A 24,089-nucleotide genomic window follows, 5' to 3' on the forward strand; every position below is an offset into this window, starting at 1 on the left:
TTTCAATATCTGCTCTGATTTTTCTGGGTAAGGACCATGGCTCCCTATTCATACCTTCACTCCCAAAAGCAGGTCTGCTTGCTAGCCTGACATAAAGTTTATTCCCCTGTCATTAAAGATAACTTTATTATTACAATAAAACAAAACACACACACACACCCCGCTTCTAAAAATAATTCAAGACATTATTCCTGAGGCTAGGGTTGCTAACATAGCTATATTTCAGTTTGGTGCACCAGTCTCTGATCTGTATTTCAGGATCCATCATAAGAATGAGAAAATATAGTTGAAACACAGCATCTGAAAACTTACATTTATCCAACAATTGCAGGAAAATAGTATATGCCAAAAATTCAGATCATCATTATGATCTTGACATCTTCTCTAATGTTGCCCAGTTTCCTCTCTCCACACTTCAAATAATCCTGATTTTGAACACAGTCAAACTGAGAAGCTTGTGGGTTGTGGCTACAGGCATTCCTTTCACTAAGAGCTATTTCTGCTTTCTAATTATATCATCATTAGAAAATAACCAGTAGCATATCTTCTGGAGGGGTATCCATTCATTAATGCAGACAGATAAGACTCCATTCCATTGAAAGTAATGAAGTGGAAACATCTACATTAGTTCCAAAACTCTTCAGACCATGCCCACAACATCCTCCATAGTCACAAAGCACGGATGGCCATCTTTTACCCTAAGCATGTGCCGTGTAAGTGAAACAATTATCTGCACAGTTTGTGACCATTTGGTTTTATTAGTTAGGAAAGTAAACTTTCAGTTGTGTTATCTTCTATCTTTAAAACATCTAAACTACTTTCCTCCACCCCCATTAAGAGATCACTGTCTCCTCAATCTCTATGTAGATTTATTATTTTGTGTATTACAACAGCACTTAGTGCCTCCAATAAGATAGATACCCTATTGTGTTAATAGCTGTACAAACTTAAGACACAGACCCTACTCTAAAGAGTTTACAATCTAATTTAAGACAAGATACCAGTGAGTGTAACTACTGAAAAGAATGGAGGTGGGTACATGAGGGTCATAGCAACAGGACTGTGTGTTTACAGCTGGTTATTTTTAAAGCAAAATTATGTGTGTGTTTTTTGTTTTTGTTTTTTTAATGTGATAAACAGTCTTTGCTGGTCACCTAACTAGCTATCATCATCTTTCATAAAGCCTTCCAAAAATAATGGCCCAATCCTGCAAACCCTTCTTACTTTCAGAAATAATCCTATTAACCTGAAGTGACAATATGACTCCTCACATGAGTAATGGTTTGCAGGATCAGTCACTATGTTATTAGCATAACATGTCCCATATATAGTTCCTCGTTTCAAAATGGATTTGGATACCACCTGAAAAATAAACATCTCCTCTGAATGAACATTCCTAGTAATTCAATTTCTAGTGCTTTTAAAGTTTTCTGATAGAAAGGACACTTTTCTTTCACAGACCATGATGAATTTAAAGTCATGAATGGTACATTTTGTTACAACAAAAAAAGAAAAGGAGTACTTGTGGCACCTTAGAGACTAACCAATTTATTTGAGCATAAGCTTTTGTGAGCTACAGCTCACTTCATCGGATGCATACTGTGGAAAGTGTAGAAGATCTTTTTATATACACACAAAGCATGAAAAAATACCTCCTCCCACCCCACTCTCCTGCTGGTAATAGCTTATCTAAAGTGATCACTCTCCTTACAATGTGTATGATAATCAAGTTGGGCCATTTCCAGCACAAATCCAGCTTTTCTCCCCCCCCCCCACCCCCCACAAACCCACTCTCCTGCTGGTAATAGCTTATCTAAAGCGACCACTCTCCTTACAATGTGTGTGATAATCGAGGTGGGCCATTTCCAGCACAAATCCAGGGTTTAACAAGAATGTCTGGAGGGGGTAGGAAAAAACAAGGGGAAATAGGTTACCTTACATAATGACTTAGCCACTCCCAATCTCTATTCAAGCCTAAGTTAATTGTATCCAATTTGCAAATTAATTCCAGTTCAACATGTGCCAGCAATGCCCCTCTGCCATGTACATTGGTCAAACTGGACAGTCTCTACGTAAAAGAATAAATGGACACAAATCAGATGTCAAGAATTATAACATTCATAAACCAGTCGGAGAACACTTCAATCTCTCTGGTCACGCGATTACAGACATGAAAGTTGTGATATTACAACAAAAAAACTTCAAATCCAGACTCCAGCGAGAAACTGTTGAATTGGAATTCATTTGCAAATTTGATACAATTAACTTAGGCTTGAATAGAGACTGGGAGTGGCTAAGTCATTATGCAAGGTAGCCTATTTCCCCTTGTTTTTTCCTACCCCCTCCAGACGTTCTTGTTAAACCCTGGATTTGTGCTGGAAATGGCCCACCTTGATTATCATACACATTGTAAGGAGAGTGGTCACTTTAGATAAGCTATTACCAGCAGGAGAGTGGGGTGGGAGGAGGTATTTTTTCATGCTTTGTGTGTATATAAAAAGATCTTCTACACTTTCCACAGTATGCATCCGATGAAGTGAGCTGTAGCTCACGAAAGCTTATGCTCAGATAAATTGGTTAGTCTCTAAGGTGCCACAAACACTCCTTTTCTTTTTGCGAATACAGACTAACACAGCTGTTACTCTGAAACCTGCCATTCGTTACAACGATTTCACATATTTTTATTTAGTAACAGTCTCCTGGAATTCAAGGTTGCTGCAATGTAACTGCTCCCTTATAACATTACAGATGTAAACTTCCTATTGAGCTTCCACATGTTTGAGTGCAAAATTACAAGTACACGTGGCTGATTTCACACTAAAACAAAGGCAGGCTGGCCTTTGAGAATTTTACTGTAATGCCTTCTACTAGCTAAAAATGCACATACCAAAATGTAATTTGGTAGCAATATTTTACTTATTTACCAGAAAACTACAGTTTGTAACAAATTAAAGCATTTTAATAAGTACAATTATTATTTCTTTATTCCCTTCCCCCAAAATAAAATACCAAGTATCAAGGTGGAAAAGGCTTTCTTTATAGATATTATGGAAGAGTGATGTAGTGGTGGGAGTCTGCTATAGACCACCGGACCAGGGGGATGAGGTAGATGAGGCTTTCTTCCGGCAGCTCACGGAAGCTACTAGATCGCATGCCCTGATTCTCATGGGTGACTTTAATTTTCCTGATATCTGCTGAGAGAGCAATACTGCGGTGCATAGACAATCCAGGAAGTTTTTGGAAAGCGTAGGGGACAATTTCCTGGCGCAAGTGCTAGAGGAGCCAACTGGGGGGGTGCTTTTCTTGACCTGCTGCTCACAAACCGGGTAGAATTAGTGGGGGAAGCAAAAGTGGATGGGAATCTGGGAGGCAGTGACCATGAGTTGGTTGAGTTCAGGATCCTGACGCAGGGAAGAAAGGTAAGCAGCAGGATACGGACCCTGGACTTCAGGAAAGCAGACTTCGACTCCCTCAGGGAACGGATGGCCAGGATCCCCTGGGGGACTAACTTGAAGGGGAAAGGAGTCCAGGAGAGCTGGCTGTATTTCAAGGAATCCCTGTTGAGGTTACAGGGACAAACCATCCCAATGAGTCGAAAGAATAGTAAATATGGCAGGCGACCAGCTTGGCTTAATGGTGAAATCCTAGCGGATCTTAAACATAAAAAAGAAGCTTACAAGAAGTGGAAGGTTGGACATATGACCAGGGAAGAGTATAAAAATATTGCTCGGGCATGTAGGAATGATATCAGGAGGGCCAAATCGCACCTGGAGCTGCAGCTAGCCAGAGATGTCAAGAGTAACAAGAAGGTTTTCGTCAGATATGTTGGCAACAAGAAGAAAGCCAAGGAATGTGTGGGCCCTTTACTGAATGAGGGAGGCAACCTAGTGACAGAGGATGTGGAAAAAGCTAATGTACTCAATGCTTTTTTTGCCTCTGTTTTCACTAACAAGGTCAGCTCCCAGACTGCTGCGCTGGGCATCACAAAATGGGGAGTAGATGGCCAGCCCTCTGTGGAGATAGAGGTGGTTAGGGACTATTTAGAAAAGCTGGACGTACACAAGTCCATGGGGCCGGACGAGTTGCATCCGAGAGTGCTGAAGGAATTGGCGGCTGTGATTGCAGAGCCATTGGCCATTATCTTTGAAAACTCGTGGCGAACCGGGGAAGTCCCGGATGACTGGAAAAAGGCTAATGTAGTGCCAATCTTTAAAAAAGGGAAGAAGGAGGATCCTGGGAACTACAGGCCAGTCAGCCTCACCTCAGTCCCTGGAAAAATCATGGAGCAGGTCCTCAAAGAATCAATCCTGAAGCACTTGCATGAGAGGAAAGTGATCAGGAACAGCCAGCATGGATTCACCAAGGGAAGGTCATGCCTGACTAATCTAATCGCCTTTTATGATGAGATTACTGGTTCTGTGGATGAAGGGAAAGCAGTGGATGTATTGTTTCTTGACTTTAGCAAAGCTTTTGACACGGTCTCCCACAGTATTCTTGTCAGCAAGTTAAGGAAGTATGGGCTGGATGAATGCACTATAAGGTGGGTAGAAAGCTGGCTAGATTGTCGGGCTCAACGGGTAGTGATCAATGGCTCCATGTCTAGTTGGCAGCCGGTATCAAGTGGAGTGCCCCAAGGGTCGGTCCTGGGGCTGGTTTTGTTCAATATCTTCATAAATGATCTGGAGGATGGTGTGGATTGCACTCTCAGCAAATTTGCGGATGATACTAAACTGGGAGGAGTGGTAGATACGCTGGAGGGGAGGGATAGGATACAGAAGGACCTAGACAAATTGGAGGATTGGGCCAAAAGAAATCTGATGAGGTTCAATAAGGATAAGTGCAGGGTCCTGCACTTAGGACGGAAGAACCCAATGCACAGCTACAGACTAGGGACCGAATGGCTAGGCAGCAGTTCTGCGGAAAAGGACCTAGGGGTGACAGTGGACGAGAAGCTGGATATGAGTCAGCAGTGTGCCCTTGTTGCCAAGAAGGCCAATGGCATTTTGGGATGTATAAGTAGGGGCATAGCGAGCAGATCGAGGGACGTGATCGTTCCCCTCTATTCGACATTGGTGAGGCCTCATCTGGAGTACGTGTCCAGTTTTGGGCCCTACACTTCAAGAAGGATGTGGATAAATTGGAGAGAGTCCAGCGAAGGGCAACAAAAATGATTAGGGGACTGGAACACATGAGTTATGAGGAGAGGCTGAGGGAGCTGGGATTGTTTAGCCTGCAGAAGAGAAGAATGAGGGGGGATTTGAGAGCTGCTTTCAACTTCCTGAAAGGGGGTTCCAAAGAGGATGGCTCTAGACTGTTCTCAATGGTAGCAGATGACAGAACGAGGAGTAATGGTCTCAAGTTGCAGTGGGGGAGGTTTAGATTGGATATTAGGAAAAACTTTTTCATTAAGAGGGTGGTGAAACACTGGAATGCGTTACCTAGGGAGGTGGTAGAATCTCCTTCCTTAGAGGTTTTTAAGGTCAGGCTTGACAAAGCCCTGGCTGGGATGATTTAACTGGGAATTGGTCCTGCTTCGAGCAGGGGGTTGGACTAGATGACCTTCTGGGGTCCCTTCCAACCCTGATATTCTATGATTCTATGAAGCACAAGGATTTTGACCATTTGCAGCAAACAACAAAATGACCTTTTACAATCAGTAGCATGACACTGTTGAGGTAGGAAAGCTATATGTACTTTTAATATTCAGTTCCCAGCTGAGCTAGAATTTCCACACTGAAATTCTCTTTAGCTAAAAGCTCATTTCACTACATAACCAGCATTTTTTTTAAGCTCCAGTTCTATTACTGAACCTTGTGGTTACACTGGTAGAGTGGACAATAATCCAATTAGCCAGGAACCAAGTAAAGTCATCCTTTATTCTGCTTAAGTCACTCACAATAAAGCATATTTTACTGATACACCCCTTGATGTATCAGAACATTTAATTGCCTGAAATAGGTTAGTCACCTATAATGACAGCAACAAGAATTTCTTGTGACAAGATCCAATTCTGTTTCATTCTGCCTGACATCAGACCTTTGCATTAATCTTTTTTGCTTAATATATTTTTAAAAAGCCCACAAAGTTTCCTGGGGAATGGACTAGTTTGCATAATATGCAGATTATTTCAGCTGCTTGATCACTGTAATAAATGCCAGAGAAGACAAACAAGCATTGCTTGCAAATGAAGCACTGCATGCAAATTTTATTTTTATTGGAATGACATTTGGTGACCTCCTCTGGAATTGATGAGATTTCCCTAAATAGACATGCTTTGCAATATTCGGTTAATGAACACCCAAAAGACATGATTTTTGTTTTAAAACAAACACATATATAAGAAACCTTATTAAAAATGTAGGATGGAAAATCTCTTATTGAAAATGCTGGAATAGACAGAGGCCATTTCAAAGCACAGGAGAGCAACATTTCATGAATAAAACAGAAGGTACTAAGATTAAACAAACATGTAAAGTTTGAAAATTAATCTAAAGGAGGTCGATTAACGAAATCAACAAATTAATTTAATTTGCATATGAACATTTCACATTATACTTGCTGCCGTTTGCATAAATTCAATTTCAAAGCATTTGATTGTACAAACCCATATTGTTAAAAGGTCAGAAAATAGTCCAGAACTTTAATTCCCCGATAGTGAGGATTAAGCAGGTTATAGAATGATATGTGCCTTTGATACTTGTTAGCAGTAAAATGCTAGAATTACAGATGTTTAATTCAGAGGGAGAAAATTTCTCCTATTCCCAGACAAAGGAAAATGTGATCAACAAAACTGCCAGATTACAATGAGAGAAAGAAAATGCCTTCTCATACATGGTTAGAGAGGCCTTTGTGCCTAACACTAGCTACACCTTTCCCAGACCTACTTGTGATGATGGTACCAATTTGAGGTTCAGATTGAGGCTTACCCTGGCATTGGGAGCAGTGTGGAAATGCACCAACTCAAGGGAAGCATCAGAAGCCATTTCACTGTTATGGGGTACAGCATACTACTTCCTTGATCCAGTCCTACCTTGGTTACCCTTTCCTTCCCCTGTAGGATTCTGAGCATCCTCAGAGAAGTATGGAGGGCACAGCCTTCGTGCTTTGGGAAGCACACAGAGTGCAGATGGGCCAGACCCTTACATTCTCCTCCAAATGCACGGTCTTGAAAGGCCAGGTGCAATTTGGTCCCTAATTAACAACACCCTCTTGAGAATTGTGTTACATTTTTAAAAACATTAATTCATCCTGTCGCAACATTTTGTGCATAAGGGAAGCAAGCATTTTTATCTCCATTTTACAGACGGGAAAGCCATGGCACAGAGACTAAGCAACCTGTCCAAGGCCACAGAGCAAATCAGTGACATGGCCAGGATGTTCTTGCTCATGCCACTACTGAACTACATGGCCTCTCAAAAGATCCCTCTTCCTTTTCACTGTAACAATTCATCCTTTCTACATTCACACAGTTTATATCCTTGCCACAATATGCTTTTGAAGTAAGGCAGGATGTTCCGAAGTGGATCGTAGTGCTGTATCATGTATTTCATCATTCTTATTAAACATCCTTGCTTAACGGCTTGACACTGATGCTATGATTTGCTCTAGTGCTTGATGTACAGTAGCTGGGTTTTATTTAGGTCAGTAGCATTGAAAAAGACAACAGGCAGCTACTTATTTTATGGCATACTGAAACTCACCAGACCTTAGCATTCTCAAAGGTCCTGTATCTCAGCATGAGGATGTGGGACCTTTTCAAACTCTCATTATCAATCAAGCTTGAAAAAGGCTTTGTAGAGTCAAATATGCACATATTTGTAACATACTTTTTTAGTGATCTTAATCAATGTAAACAGGAAGTGGTCTCAATTGTTCTTCTGTAAATTATTTCTTTTTTGTCTGGAGTGAGTGGTTATACTCTTTTCATTTCCAGTGAAAAAATATGCATTTTTATGTGAATGAGATACTACAGCTGTACAATATTCCTATGTTTACCCTAAGTGTCTGAGAGGCAATCACACCCAACAAGATATTATTGAGTGTTACAGAAGAGAAGCAGTACTGAAAAACATAACAGCAAAGCCCTCTTTGGGATACAGCAACAGTGTCTTATCTGGGTAGCTCTAAATGATAACAACATGCCATCTGTGTTTTAGTGAGGGTTAGTTACTATTTAAATTATTGTGATTAACAACCAGAGCTTTATACACTAACAAGCCAAGTTTGATTGTAATTCTTTGGAGTGTAATCGTGTCTCTACTCTGCAATTATACACAATGAATGTTGAATTAGAAGCAAAGAAAAAGAGTGTGAAATAACTTTCAGAGTTGGAGAATCAGGCTATTGAACACAAGCAAAAGGTGAGTTGATTGGTGAGAAATGTAATGGGTTGGAATACTGCTGGTATTCCATAAGAGACCAAAGAAAATGATCATTTGAAAAGTCACTGGGAAAAATAAGCAGCATTCACCACTAATGTGCCTCACATAAGGCAGGCAGGCTATAATATCAGTGAAACATCAAACATTTGATGTTGCCAAAGAAAAATTAACCATGTTATTATTTGAATTTCAGATAATTTTTGTTGTTACTTTTGCTGAGAAGAGATAACCACAAAACCAATACCTCTGCCCTTTCTCCCAGTGGCTTTGCTGGAGATGACCTCCTGCCTTTGCTTTCAATTTGGTCAGAAGTTACAATATAGTCCAGGGTTTAATTTCTGGAATTTTGCAAGAGTATGTTACATATCAATCCACAGGAAACTTAAATAAAAAGGGGCTATGGCACTACAGAAAAAGTGATAATATGGGGTGATGCATGATAATTTACAAAAGTACTGATAAACTAAGTCATAGTTTGTGCATAAACAATCCTTAAAAATGAGCACATTGAACTATAACCGAAATAGCTGTTATTAATTCATTGTCTTCTGAGGGAAAACTTGAATTAAGGACAAAACATGTAGAATTATGGATAAATCCATCACAAAACAAAAAATATGCAAACATCATGTAGGGGTGACATGGCTCCAGAAACACATAGTAAGAATAATACTTTGTACTCACATAGCACATTCCATTAAAGGATTTTGAAGCACTTTTCAAACAATGGACTAAAAGTCTCAACACTCACATGAAGTAGGGACAAAGTGGATTGCTGACTATTGGAGTGGAACTTGTTTCTTTGGTGTCCCGAGTTCTCTAACATTCACTAAATATGGACACCTCACATTTGTAAGGGAATAAATCATTCTTTTTTGTGGGTGTTGTTTAGGCTTCCCATCCTCCAAGCCATCTACTCTCTACTTTCCATGTTTCCTTTTTTTCCTCCTTCCTTTCTCAGTGTTCTCAGATTCTCTTTCCCTGATTTACCTTGATGGTACACACTAAGTCCTGTGATATATGCACCCTACTCATCTCCAGATACACACTGCACTACAGTTAGTCACAGCCTGCTTGTTCTTCAATTCAATAAGAGGGGAGCAAGAGAACTAGTCACTCATGTGCCCCTTCTCATCCCTGTTCCAACCTTCTCCGGCAAAATAAGCAGCACCTGCCTGTGTCCCCATTCATCCTTTTCTCCTCCCTGAATCTTCAGCTTCTGCTCCTACCACTGTCATGCTTCTCCCAAGCTCCCACTCCCACAATATCTCTGCTCCTCTCTTCTGCTCCTCCAGCAGCCTGTGGGGGAAGGAAGGGACTTTCACTGTTCTGTGCCAACAAGAGAAAAGTAGGCCTGTGGTTCACCCACCTGTTCAAATTCTCCATTCCTCCTGTGTGAGGAGGATAATGAAGCTCTGAACATGTCTCCAAAAAATAAACCACTGTTTCACAACATGCCCACAAAAAGTCCTGCAACTTGCCCCATTGCTGTCCAGGATGTACCCTGGTATGTACTTCTGATGTGGGATAGCCAGCCATTCCAATTCTGCCAATTGTAATTGCTGTGACAGGACAGAGGGCAACAGATGATCCCACAGTCAGACAGAATGGTCCTATATTAAAGACATGCTGAAACATACTGGTGTTTGGGGCCTATTTCACTCACACAATAGTTTACACGTAGTAACAAGATTTTTTAAAAAGTGCCAAAGCCTACTGAGATGCAAAGTCAATAAAGGGCTGTCTGCTGAGAAGGTGATTTTTACATATCTGTCAGCGAACTCAGAAATTCGTATGCAGAATCCAGTACCTGGCTTTGTGAATATGTATGCACATTCATATCCTGAACACATTGGGCCAGGGCACTCCACTGTAGCTACACTGCAAGGGAAGCCTCTGTCTACTGCAGCCCCTTAATACCACTCAAAGGGGCTGGAGGGTTTCACTACATGAAGAGTGTTGACAAGGCAATGAGGCAGCAGAACATGTATAGTGCTCCCACTGCCATCCACCTCTAGCTAATGCACTCCCCTCATGGGTACCTCATACCCCCCTGGAGAGTCCCTTTCATGTGTACATCTGAGAGGCCCAACTGAGGTTCATCATTATTCACCTTTGATAGATCTATCAGAGATAGAAAGAACAACTAATCTAAGCAACTGAATACAAGTCATTGCTATACTGTGAAACTATTAATCTCATTTAACTGTTTCAGAACATTATGTGCAGGAGAAAACAACTGAATGGAAATGTGACTGCAGCTTTTAGTGATGGGTACTTTCAGTTCTACACTTATGTGGCTCTGACATTAGAACAGAGCCCTGTATCCTGCTGCTCTATTGTATTTTCCTCACAATATCTAGGGTCACTGTCAACAATGAACATTTGGAATTTTTTAGGACCAGCCACAATACCTAAAGGAGAAACTGACAGCAATGGAGACCTGTCAGGAAATTAAGGAGCTTACCCAAGTCTTTTAAAACCAGCTACTGAAAACTACATATGTTTTTAGTAAGCTTTTACTCTATTATTTATTTATATTACTATAACGTCTAGAAGCCCCATTCATAGTCCAGGACCCCACGGTGCTAGGAGCTGTACAAAAACAGAACAAGCAGACGGACCCTATCCCAAGGAGCTTACTATCTAAGAATAAGACAAAAGACAAGAGATGGATGGGGGAGTATAAGGAAACAATTAGACAATATTGGTCAACGTGATATGCAGAGGTACCAGAGCACCAGCAGCCTAACGGTTAAGTTGTTTTTGTAGGCATGACAGCTAGACTAATAGATATATTTGCAACAGTGTTTCAATGTTGTTTGTGTTATTGTTTTTTATTTCATTTAGCAAAGATAAGATTGTGATGAATATGTTAAGCAGGGAACTACAACTGCCATCAGTCTCCACCCCCAGCACTTCCCTTTCCCCTGGCCAGTGGCCAGGCAGAAAAAAGAACCCTGAAGAAGAAGCAGCTGGGCTTTTTTAGGGAAGCAGCTGCTCCATGGCGAGCCTGAAGCTGCAGAGATGCGAGATGTAGAGAGGAAACCCCAACACCATAAAGAAAGCTGCGTGTGGAACAAGCTCTGACTGCCAGATGTTACAGGTGGATGCAGATCTGTCTGAGACTTAGGGGGGATCAACAGTAGCCAGTGCAGAGGAGCCCAAGTGAGAGACATACTACTAAGTGATCCTGGCCTGGAAATCTGCAAGCTCCTCTTTACTTTAATAGAGGCTGGACTGGAGAGGCACCAGACCTGAAGAGCCCTAATCCTCAACTACACTGCCTCAGTGGCCCAAACAAGAACTATTGTTGCTCACTTTGAAATGGAACTGTTTGAGCTCCTGAACCTAGGGTATTTGCAACCTTTCCCTTTCCTGCTTGTCCAAGTAAAATACCCTTTCATTTACCCATGTGTCTTACTGGTTATGGGGACCCACCAGAACTAGCTTCAGAAGCATCCATGCATGTCTCTGGGTGGTGGTACCCCAGGGATGTTACTGGCACCTTAGTGTTTGTTATACTGCAGCACTGAGCAGCTGTCATAACTACAAGATCTTTCCCACTTAACTTTTTCTCCTCAAGAAAGAGGATTTTCTGAGGCACTATAAAAATAGAGGCTTCAGATAAGCAAAGCTCTTGCACCTCTCTCTATTCAAGAAAGTACTTAATTTTAAGTACATGCTTAAGTTCCATTGTAGTAAATAGGACTTAAGAACAAACTTACACATTTTCCTAGGGAAAGAAGCTTTTCTGAATCACTTACATTTGAGGATAGGCTCATCCCATATCTCCAATGTGGTGGTGTCTCTTTTCTAAAGTAAATTCACTTCATCCCAACCCATCTGTTATAAAATATAATTTATGAATTAGGGATGGGGATTCAAATTCTCAGTCACAAATCCTATTAAATGTCTATAGAACCCCTACTGGCTTCATTATTATTGAATTCTCCAGGGACATCATTTTGATTTATAGCACAAGCTAGAGGATCTGAGGTCTATGACCCAGTGAACACATTAGTGTAGACAAAATATAGGATTTTCATCTACTACATAGTTCATCTATAAAGTTAGAGAAGGTGGTGACCTATTTAAACTACAGTTTAAGGTCTGAGTTTGAGGCTGTAGTAAAGTTAGTTTTGAATATTAATAGCATGGAAATCTCACTAGAACTCAAAATAGTGTGTGGTCATGCAATCAGCTGCTCCCATGGAATTCCGGGCACCCAAATCAGAGCAGAAGATAATAAGCCCTCTTCCCATGAGGGTTCAGATCCAACGATTGAAAGCCAGTCCAGTTCCCTGAAATTTTCAAGTATTTGAACTTGAGTTTCTGATTAGAGCTAAACTAAAAAAAAGGAAGGCAGGATTTAAAAGTCCAAAATAGAAAAAGGATTTGTAGGTAGGAATAGACTGTGAAATGAATTTGAAAATAAAGATTATGATAGCAATTGGCATTCAAAACTGTTTTCAAATACAATATATTTCATGGTCTTTTTGTACTAAGGAGCACGGCTGTTCTTTTTAACTTTCAGATTATTAAGGTGTGTAAAATGGGCACACTTTTCCTTTAACTGTTTCAGAATGATGGGTGTGCAGGAAGTCATCAGAACAAAATGTTTCAAAATATGGGAGGGGGAATAAAGTATTCTATAGCATATATACTTGGATTATGGAATCTCTGGAAATAGATACACATAAAATTTGATTGAAAGACTGCCATTGATTTCAAAAGGCTTTGGATCACCCCCTTAGACTAATTTGATAAATTATGGAATGTTAAATAAGAAAAAAATGAAGGTGGGAAAATAGAGGGGAATAAAATAAAAGGATATGAAATACAAGGCAGCACTGTTTTCTTCTTAAGGTTTTTTTTTCTTTGATATCCGTCCCCATCGTCTCTGAGTCACTAGCACAAACATTAGGGAATTGCAGTTAGCCTTTGATACACTTTACCTCTCACTTCCTTTAGAGGCATACCACAAAAAAGTCAGATTACAATGAGAACAATTTAGGTCATGTACAGATTATAAAAAAGTCACATTACAAAAGACTTAACTATTTAAAGGGTCAAATTAAACAAGGGACAACTCTCCACTCAAAGCTCAAGTAAAACAGCTCTGTGCAGGGGACCAGAGCAGGGAGGGGAGAATAATTCCCAATCCCAATGGCAGGGCATCAGGTACCTGTGTACCAAAGCTATGACTACAAACTGCAATCCATGGGTAACAGTAGTGATCATAAGCCTCTGGAATCTGTGGCACCAACTCTGTGATTTCCCGGCGGGTGCTTGATCTCCGTTCTGCCCCAGCCCTACCCGCACTCCACCCCTTCCTTCAACCCCCACCCCACCTCTTCCCACTCCTGCTCTGCCCCCTCCCCTGACCTCTCCCAACCCTTGCTCCTCCTCCTCCTCCCCCAGTACGTCCTGTACGCCTCTGAACAGCTGATCACTGGTGGGTGGGAGGCACTGGGTGGGGGAGGGAGAAGAGCTGATCGCCAGGGTGGCTGGTGGGTGCTGAGCACCCACTATTTATTTTCTGTGGGTGCTCCCACCCCAGAGCACCCACGGAGTCCGCGCCTACGTCTGGAACTCTCCACACACTCTCCACACAGGACTAACTAGCTGTTCATTCAACATGCTTAGCATGAACAGTGTATCTGTGTCTAAGCAGACATTAGACATTAAAAATTTGCTACTGGGTATGTCCATAAAGCAATTTTCAAAATGTTATCTTTGTTCAGTCAACAGTTTCAAGTTCAGCAAAGACACTAGTCTTTAATGAGAAAGATTTACGCCAAGTGTCATAAATATAAAGGGAAGGGTAACCACCTTTCTGTATGCAGTGCTATAAAATTCCTCCTGGCCAGAGGCAACATCCTCTGTAAAGGGTTAAGAAGCTCAGCTAACCTGGCTGGCACCTGACCCAAAGGACCAACTTTCAAATCTGGGGGGGGGGGGAGGCTTTTGTTTGTGCTCTTTGTTTACATGTTTGTTCTCTCTTGGGACTGAGAGTGGCCAGACAGAAATCCATCTTCTCCAACACATCCTAATCCAAGTCTCCAATATTGCAACCAGTATAGGTAAACCAGGCAAGGTGGATTAGTTTATCTTTTGTTTTATGTGAATTTTCCATGTGTTAAGAGGGAGGTTTATTCCTGTTTTCTGTAACTTTAAGGTTTTGTCCAGAGGGGAATCCTCTGTATTTTGAATCTGAATACGCTGTAAAGTATTTTCCATCCTGATTTTCCAGAGGTGATTCTTTTACCTTTTCTTTAATTAAAATTCTTCTTTTAAGAACCTGATTGATTTTTCATTTTTCTTAAGATTGCAAGGGTTTGGGTCTGTGTTCACCTGTACAAATTGGTGAGGATTATTATCAAGCCTTCCCCAGAAAAGGGGGTGTAGGGCTTGGGGGGATATTTTGGGGGAAGATGTCTCCAAGTGGTCTCTTTCCCTGTTCTCTGTTTAACCCGCTTGGTGGTGGCAGCATAGGGTTCAAGGACAAGGCAAAGTTTGTACCTTGGGGAAGTTTTAACCTAAGCTGGTAAGAATAAGCTTAGGGGGTCTTTCATACGGGTCCCCACATCTGTACCCTAGAGTTCAGAGTGGGGAAGGAACTCTGACACCAAGCTTCACACTTCAGCCATCTTTGCTATAGCTCTGCCTAAAAGCAATGTGGCTTGAACAGTATTATCACTGACAAGTGTTCAAAAATCATGAGTCAAAACACACAGAAATCACAAGGTTGGCTTAAAAATCATGCGATTTTAAAAAAGCTGTTTGGATTATTTACCTAGCTTTCTAACCTTTTGAGTGCACTCAGGTCACATTTTCAAGCTTTTCTCTGCAACTCTGAAGACAAGAAACTGGCTTTTTAAAAAAACAGCTGAAATCCTCATGTCTTCACATGACTCCAGTAGCTGGAGTTTTAGGAAACACACCAAATGTGAGATTAAAATCATGAGAGTTGGCAAGACTACTAGAATTTTATTAACTGGAAATGTCACCCTTACATCAACACTGATGAACTCCTTTGTGCTAGATGATATTTTGTTCTAACTTTTTTAGTAAGTTAACCTTTAAGCAGTAAATAAGCACAGAAAAAATCCTGCCCCAAACCTGAACATTTTGGAAAGTTATGATAATGTGGAAACAAAAGGTCTATAATTAAACTGTATTGGAGGCTTATCATCAGTGGGTACTCTCAAATATTGGCAATAGTACTGACAAAGACCAATTAATATTTGCTTCCGTGGGTGGACAATCTATAATCGTTGCCCTTAAAAACTTGAGAATTAGATTCAAGAAACACATTTCCAATTTGTATCTAAAATTTATACCATTACTATTGGCTTGGGAGCTGACAATTAATATTCAGTAATCAATGTTCAACTTACAATGTAGCCTTCTCGCTATAAATCAGCTATGTCTTCCTTTTTCAATTTTTGATTTTTCCATAGCAATAATTCAGCATAAGCACACTGCATTATATTTTTTTAAATCAGAAAGCAGTCTTTGTATCTTTGCTCTGGGGATTTATTCGCAAAAATTAAACTTTACCCTTTTGTATGCTTCATCAGTAAAATAGACACAAAATTGCATCTACACAAGCAAAGCCATGCATTCCTATACACAGGCATTTGGCAAACAAGTTGATGTGTTTCAAATGCAACCTTTGAACGGGATAGCAAAACTCACCGAGACTTGAAATTGATATGTTTTCTGCTAATGCAATTCCAATTTTTTTCAAGATGTAAACAGGAAGACTTAGTGTTAAAAAAAAATCCCCAGAGATTGTCAATGACATTTGGAGCCATTTTCCTCCAGGTTGTTAACTGGAATGTGGCCCAGATGAGTAGCTCCCAAGCTCATTGCAATCTGAAGGGTGTTAAGAGACATACTCTATGTGAAATGAGTTTGTGGTCTCAGTCCAATGCCCAGTCGACAGATTTCCACATCAGAATTTGCATTAATGGACACCCTGATAGGAGCCTCAGCAGAGAGACCAAGGACTGATCAGATAAGCAAGTCACAATGAATTGTGGTCTTGTCAGATGTCATAAGCCAAAAGGGTTTTGGACTGCTAATACTTGGGTAGGAGACTTCCAATAAAACCGCAGGATGCTATTGTAAGTGGCGCTGGTGATTCAGTTGGTTGACCCTGTGCTCCTCTGATGACAGTGCATGGGGACAGGGTGCTGCTTCGAGCAGCATTAATGCTCATACAGATTTCATCCTAGAAATCCACTAGGTTTGGAGGGGAGCATGCTGAGCTCTGGCTTTGCTGGGTCTGGCCTGGCATCCTCCCCAAACCTGATGACCCTTAACTCTATAGTTTTTGCCCACAGGCTTCTGGGATGGGGTAGAATTATGTCCCAGGCAGCTTCTCCTTCCCTCGGACACTGCTTTTGTGATCTTCCTTACTTCCCCCACCCCCTCATTTTTGCTCCTTTCTGTGTGGTATATAGAATAAAAGTAAACAGTGCTAATTAATCCACACCATCAAATGTCAGATCAAGGCATGCGTCTAGTTGAACTCACTCATCCAGTAAATAATTCCTATTAATTTTAAATAGTTCTATTTTTCATTTCAAACAGATTTTGGGTTGTTCTGTTTTTTCTAGCAAAGCTCCTTTAACAAAATATCACTACACTATAGCTTGTCTGTCTGTCTGTCTGTTTGTTTCTCTCTCTCTCACACACACACTCTCTCTCTCTCTCTCTCTGTCTCTTACTGGCCATAAACTACATAAAGATAAATGTAAAATCCTCTCCCCACTATACCTTTCATTTTTTCTAAAGGCTGGTCTGCTGACAGACTGACTTGGTAAGAGATTTTATGTGACATCATAAATAACTTGTATTCACTGATCTAAATTAAATGAATATTGTACAGATAGTGCTACACGTAAAATATAATGAAGACTAATGTAAGGTGAACAAAAGCAGGTTTGAAATATTCATGGCATAAAAAGAATGATCATTTCATTTTATATTCTCAGTGTAACTGACATTGAAAAACAAATGCCCTTAAGAGTTGTGCTTAGTGAATGAAATCTTTGGATCATTCTTAAAAGTACCCCTGTTGTAACTGTTCAGGGATTACATAATAGGCAGAAAGTGTATTATGTTTTGGCTGTAACAAAAGCATCAATTAATTTCACATATTTCTTTATTGTGGTATTGCATTGCTCTGACACAGACTCAACTGAATTTGCATGATTCCGAGGTCAGTGGAAATAATAAGAATTGAAAAGGATAGGATAAAGGGATGGAAAAGTCTATTACCCACTGGTGAATCTAACCATCCTTTGCAATCCTTAATCTCAGAAGCCTTTTTTGTCATCAGTCATTTTCCACCTATTTTCAGCATATTGTAGAACAAAGGTTCTGTAAATAGGCTATGTCCTTTAGGCCCCACAGAGAATTAGTTCTTTGAACAAAGAAAGAAACATGCATTAATTCAGCACTGAAGAGATGTAAGAAAGGGTCTTTTTATATGGGCTTTTGATGCTGAAGGGTCCATGTTTTTGGAATTAGGACATATATCCATTTTCTCTTATACCCATTTTTTAAACTTTATTTCCTAACTTCTCTCTCCTCAGGCCCTGATCTTTTTCTAGTCCAACAATTGGCCTGCTGCTTTTAGTGATCAGGTAGTGGGTTGATAGGCTCTAGAGATGTACTGAGCAGGACCATTAAAGGAGCTGTAGCTCAGGTCACTGTATGCTGAAAGGCACTTACGTGGCCTAGGAAAGGGAAATAAAACTCCAAGCATTAGTCCTTTTAAAGCTCTTTTCTCTGACTTTGTGTATTATCTACAAAACAGTCCCAAAACAAAAGAAAGTCAACTGAAAAACACAAGGCAATTATCCCCACAAAGGCTTTCCCAGCTTTAATCAGACAGGAAGAAGAGAACATACCTTTCCCCTTTGACCCAGCTTCCCCTTCCTTTTATACTTGGACCTGAGCAGCCCCATGACCAAGCAGGACCTATTAACCCTTTACAGACTGTAGCATATTTACCTTGCCATATATACATCTTAAATTGTCTGCTTTAAAGACTGGAACACAGTCTATTTTCTGGTTTTGCAGTCTCCCACAGCACTTAGCTACTATGGTGATTAGGTGAAGAGAGGTCAGCATGTTCCTTGCTCTAGGTATGAGTCTCTGCATCACAATTAAGAATAATCAGGTCTGGGCAAAGTATTTCTCCAAGATAACCATTTAAAACATTTTCAACATATTTCTTCAGCATGGACAAGCTAACTTATCAGGACAATCTATATTAAATCTTTCAATATTTATCTGGCTGTCCTTTTTCCCACATGGTAAGAGCCCAGTCTAAAAATGCAACACTATATTCACCCAATTTGGCTTCCTTAAAAAACAAAATGTTTTATTCCATCTCCTACCATAAACAAACCAACAACAGGTAAAAAATAAAGTGATATTTTAAATCTATGTGTACTCTATTATTCTGTACTCCAGTTCATGCTATTTCATTAGTGAAATTTGTATATTATATGCAGGCACCAGTTTAGGGCATTGTGGCTTTATGAAAAATAGAAAGTAACAAAAAGACCTCAAAACACACTTATCTATACTAATACTTTACAGACTGGAGGCTTAAAAGTTAGTAGGATTTTGACCTACTTTTTCCTTATATGTTTGCAAAGTTCATGTTGTCATTTTAGAATCCGTGTTTGTTTTTTCCAAAACAAATGCTTCAATGTTATTTTTTTTTGGCATCTGTGTGTGTGTTTTTTCATAAGAAAAGTAATGCCACACTCCTATGCTCATCTGCAATTCTCAATTAACAAACCAGTGTGCATAGGAGAGAATAGAGAACAAGGGAAATGAAATAAATTTCACTTTCTAGCCGTGAGAAGGTTCGCGTAAGTGACGGTGATCAAAACTTAAGTTTACAAAAGAGAAAAAAACACATTGTCTGTCTATACTGAAAGGAGGACAGGAGACACTTGACAGGGTTTTAATCAGGCCACAACTTTATAATTAGATGTCTGGGACTACCCGGCAGATAAAAGTGTACAGTGCAGGTAATTCCATGTTCAATAAATATCTACCCAAGGAGCTTCCACCAATGCCCCTCTTCTTCCATGCAGGTCCCCCAACTAACCCCATTGCTGGGTCCTTACTTCTCCTCCCTTGAACGAGAGTTAAGGTGGACTATAAGAAGGCAGGGATTGGCTCCCTGCTGCATCAGTCACAGTAGCCCTGAACTCCACCCTATTCCACTCCTTTAAGAAACACCTCCTTTTTAAATCTTTTACCAAGCTATTTATCTGGTCACTGTATCCCAGGGGTGGGGAACCTTTTTTCTATCATGGGCCACTGACCCACAGAGAAAATCAATCGCGGGCCACACACAAGTAAAAAGCAACTTAATTTAGGGTGGTTATTTTTTAGAGAGAAATATAAAATGTTCAACTCGCCTGCCTGGGCTGGGCACGGAGGCTTGGAGCTTCCCCCTGCAGCGGGGCGAGCCAATGCTCATGGCTCTAGCCCTGCGGGGCGGGGGGGGGGGCTGCCATGACTCATGGCTTCTCCACATGGTGGGGCAAGCTGACGCTCATGGCTCCAGCCCCGCCCGGGGTGCTGAAACTTGCCGAGGCCTTAATGAAATTAAGCAACAGTCTGAATCTGGCCCACGGGCCATAGGTTCCCCAGCCCTGCTCTATCCCTTCCCTATGGAGTACCTGCACTGGACATCTGCCCCACACTTGTATAATGAATTACGACATCATAGTCTAACTTCTTTTCCTACTCACCATAACAAAGCCCTCCCTGAACCCACTGTGGGGAAGGCAACCCCCCCCCCCCCTCCCTGCACACACACACACACACCCCCCGCACCAAGGCTATTCTGGTGGTGATGAAAAAATTCCTTTCCATCCCCCCTAGAAAGGAGCGGCTAGTGCGATGCCCACAGCAGGTTCTAATCAAACTTGGTATTTTGCTATCTCAAGGGGAGGGAGGATGGGTGCTGCTCTGCCTGGTTTGTGGAAAATGGGCTCCTCCCTCCAGGCATCGCCCTTTTCAGCTTCCCAGCCCTTCCGGTCTCTGGGGATGAGTCAAAGTCACCACACTGACCCACTCCCCTTTTGAACACACACACACACGCTTAAAGGTGCAGTGAGGTCATTCTCAGTGTTCCTTTCAGGAAACAGCTGGACATATTAGATTTACACACTTTCAGAACTATTAGTAGAGAAAGTCCTATTACAAATCTGGGTAATTGTTAGACTTTCAGAGTAATTTATATGACAATTTTAGCCAGTGCTGGGGCAACCTGCGGCCCATCAGGGTAATCTGGTGGCAGGCCGCCGGAAAGTTTGTTTACATTTGCACAGCTGCCCACAGCTCCCAGTGGCTGTGGTTTGCCGTTCCTGGCCAATGGGAACTGCAGGAAGCGGCGCAGGCTGCTGGGACGTGCTGACCGCCACTTTCCGCAGCTCCCATTGGCCGGGAATGGTGAACCACGGCCACTGGGAGGCGCAGGTGGCTGTGCAAATGTAAACAAACTGTCTGGCGGCCTGCCAGCAGATTACCCTGACAGGCTGCGTAAGGCCTGCAGGTCACAAGTTGACCACCACTGATTTTAGCTCTTTTAATGTTCTTGAATTGCCCATGAAGGGACTTTGATTTTTGCTAATTATTCCTTTTTCATTTTTGCAATAGTTTAACAATTGTCAGCTGATAGGTTACTTGAGAACTGCTAACTGCTAACTGCTATTTGTAATATGTTATCATTTTAGTTCCATGGCTGGATGACCTCACCTTTTGTAATCAGAAGAAAAAGAAATGAACTTCTGGTACAAGTTTTCAGACACAAAATCTTGTGCCAAATAAATGTGACTTTCAAGATTTTTCACAGGAGAATTTTCAGGAGAACACAGACTGTTCAGCTGCAGAAAGATCCCAGAGATTCAGGTCAACAAAATGTTTACCATAAGTGGCAACACTTTCAGATAACTCACCAAGAATTTGTGAATGTCCACAAACGATGGACATTTTATATTGGTTGATTCAGTATTTTTACTATTCAGCATGGTACACTATACTCCTTGGAGAATTCTGCACCACCACATTAAAATTCTGCATATAGTATTTTAAAATTCTGCAAAATGTTGCATATTTTATTTTTCAAAATAATAACACAATATAATCATACCAGTTGCAAATATTTTGGTAATATATTTCAAAATATCTGTCAGAAAGTATGTCTGGAACAATACAGACAACAAACGAGATTCAGGATTTTTTTTTTTATAAATAGATTCCTTACTAAGTATATTAATACAGAACTTTGAGTAATTCATTTAAACTACACTATAGAAACATATTTCCTGCACCATTCAGAAGCAGTGCAAAGGCTTGAGGGAGTCAGGGGGAACTAAGGAGCTGAGGGAGAGGGAAGGAGCCTGAGAGTGAACCTGGAGGGTTGTTGGATGTGGGCGAGTAGTGGATTGTTAGAGAGTTGGGGAGCCTCCCCCATGCAGACCCTGGCTGACCCCTAGCCTCTCCCAATCAGTCAGGCACATCTTCCCCTGTCCCCATGTGGCCCTGCACCTGCCACATCCATCCCCATGTGGCCCTGCAGTCTCCCCGTGGCCTGCAGCGCCACTCCCATTCAGCCCTTGGCTTGATGCTGTCATCCCCCTAGCTCCTGAGACCTGTCGCAGTCAGTCCGCCCACTTGCCCTTTTAAACCCCAGTCTGTGACCCCCCAGCAGCCACATATGCACAGCTCTGTCCATCCCATACCTCCTCACCTGTCCCCACTGTGAGGAATGCAGTCTCCCAATTCCTCTCTGCCCACTGGCTGGCCTCTCTTCTGGTGCCACAGCTGCCCCTGGTGGGCAAAAGATGTAACTGCAGTGCCTTGCCAGCAGAATCTATATTCTGCAGAGAAAAAAACTGCAGGGGGTCATGAATTCCCCCAGGAGTAGTACTGAAAACATACAGGCCAGATCCTTGGATACAGCCAAGGATCATGAAGGTGGCTTTACAAACACTCCTAATATTCCCCTACCTTGGGCTTGTTGTGCACTAGTCTGGTCCCCTAGTAGAATTTAGAGCATCCAGAAGGCTGCAAGTCCCACGAAATGCAAATGGTCCCTAAGTGATTGTTACAGCACCTGAGGATTGCAAGGGCACAAGGAAAACACAAGCATACACACTTTTCCCAGACCATGTCCCCCTACAACATGAACAGGGAGTGGGGGCTAGCAAGCATGCTACTATGCCATCTTTGGGGCCCTGGAAGATCCCCTGCTCTGGAGTGATTCTTCTGTGGCTGGATACACTAGCTTTGGGATTGTTTTTGTTCTGGCAGCACAGTGCAGAGCAGTCCAAATATAGGAGAGAATCTGAGCCACTTGTGTATTGTGTATGTTTATTCTTCTATAGTATTCATTGCTAGTAGCAAAACTCATATTAACGGGGGGAGGGGAAATGGCCAGCTGGATGGTTACAGGTTCAGAAATATAAACCTCTGCCAGCAATCCAGTTAGCAGGTAAAAAACACCCAAACCTGTCACTCTGAACAAAGTTGGAAAGGTCGAGATGATGCTTCGCTATCCTGTCTTATGGGGACCAGTGTGTTTTTGCGTGTCTATGTGGTAAAGGAGACGTGTCACTGCGTCCAACCTGTAGGGAAACATTTATTAAATGGGTCAGAGAACACATATTTCAAGCAAGACTGTTGGTTATAAAGGGCATAGTTTCATTCTGTAATAAACACAAGCGTGATGTTCACAGAAATAACACTGTCAGGTTTGCCCTTTAGAACATTGATCCAGGGTTAGTAAATATTGGGTAAGAGGACAGTACAGCTTGCTGCAAGCACAAACCATGGACATTATGTTATTGGATTGCAGTGAAAACAAAACAACAAGAATAAAGCAAGCTTGATAACCTCATAATACCAAATATTTTTCACAATAATACAGTACCTCCAAACAATCTGCACTGTTGCCCATAAGGAAAAACTCATTTTGATAATCTAAATATTTGCCTGCTAGTCCCAACTGATTTGTAAGCAACAGCGTTAATGTGGTAGGAATGGTAATGCAAAGATTTTGAGAGCTCTTGTTCTTACTTTGATATTCCAAGCATCTCTGTTGCTATCCCCGAACAAGAAAATTACATAATTACTTCTGCAAAGAGGCTTGTCATAATCCAATGTTCAGTGCAGACCTCTTTTTTCGTTGGACTATAAAATCTGAAATGCTAAATGCTATAGAAGATAGCCAAAGAAATAAACAATGTATTTTTAAGCAAAAATTGTTTCATGCTTTCAGTGTCTTAGGCTTTTAAAATGGGTCTTTTGGGATGATACATTGTAAATATGAGTACAAGAGAATACCATCTTCCTACAGACGCACGGCTACTTGTTCATTTACATAAGTCACCCAAGGTCTGAAAGTGTTTTGTCTCTTATCAAGAACAGCAGTACTTGTGGCACCTTAGAGACTAACAAATTTATTAGAGCATAAGCTTTCGTGAGCTACAGCTCACTTCATCGGATGCATAGAATGGAACATATAGTAAGATTATATATATATATCGGGCTTTGTTGCCCGATATATAGTTTCTTGGGTTAGTGTTTTTGTTGTGTGGTGTGTGGTTGCTGGTGAGTATTTGCTTCATATTTATTCAAATGACACCATCATAGGAC

At 41.2% G+C, this 24,089-nt stretch overlaps 1 protein-coding gene across 5 annotated transcripts in view; it reads right to left on the reverse strand.

Annotated features, from left to right (window-relative positions):
- RALYL (RALY RNA binding protein like) overlaps positions 1-24,089 on the reverse strand; it is a 625,744-nt gene that overhangs the window by 377,753 nt on the left and 223,902 nt on the right. Inside the window, exon 4 of one of the 5 annotated variants that reach the window (XM_084621331.1) lies at positions 22,944-23,059. The exons of the other annotated variants lie outside the window; for them this stretch is intronic. The gene's annotated coding sequence lies outside the window, so the exon portion shown is untranslated. The remainder of the gene's footprint in view (positions 1-22,943; positions 23,060-24,089) is intronic. 5 annotated transcript variants of the gene reach the window in all.

The sequence above is a fragment of the Lepidochelys olivacea genome, assembly GCF_965140295.1.
Source record: "Lepidochelys olivacea isolate rLepOli2 genome assembly, chromosome: 2".
In the NCBI taxonomy this organism is placed as follows: domain Eukaryota; kingdom Metazoa; phylum Chordata; order Testudines; family Cheloniidae; genus Lepidochelys; species Lepidochelys olivacea.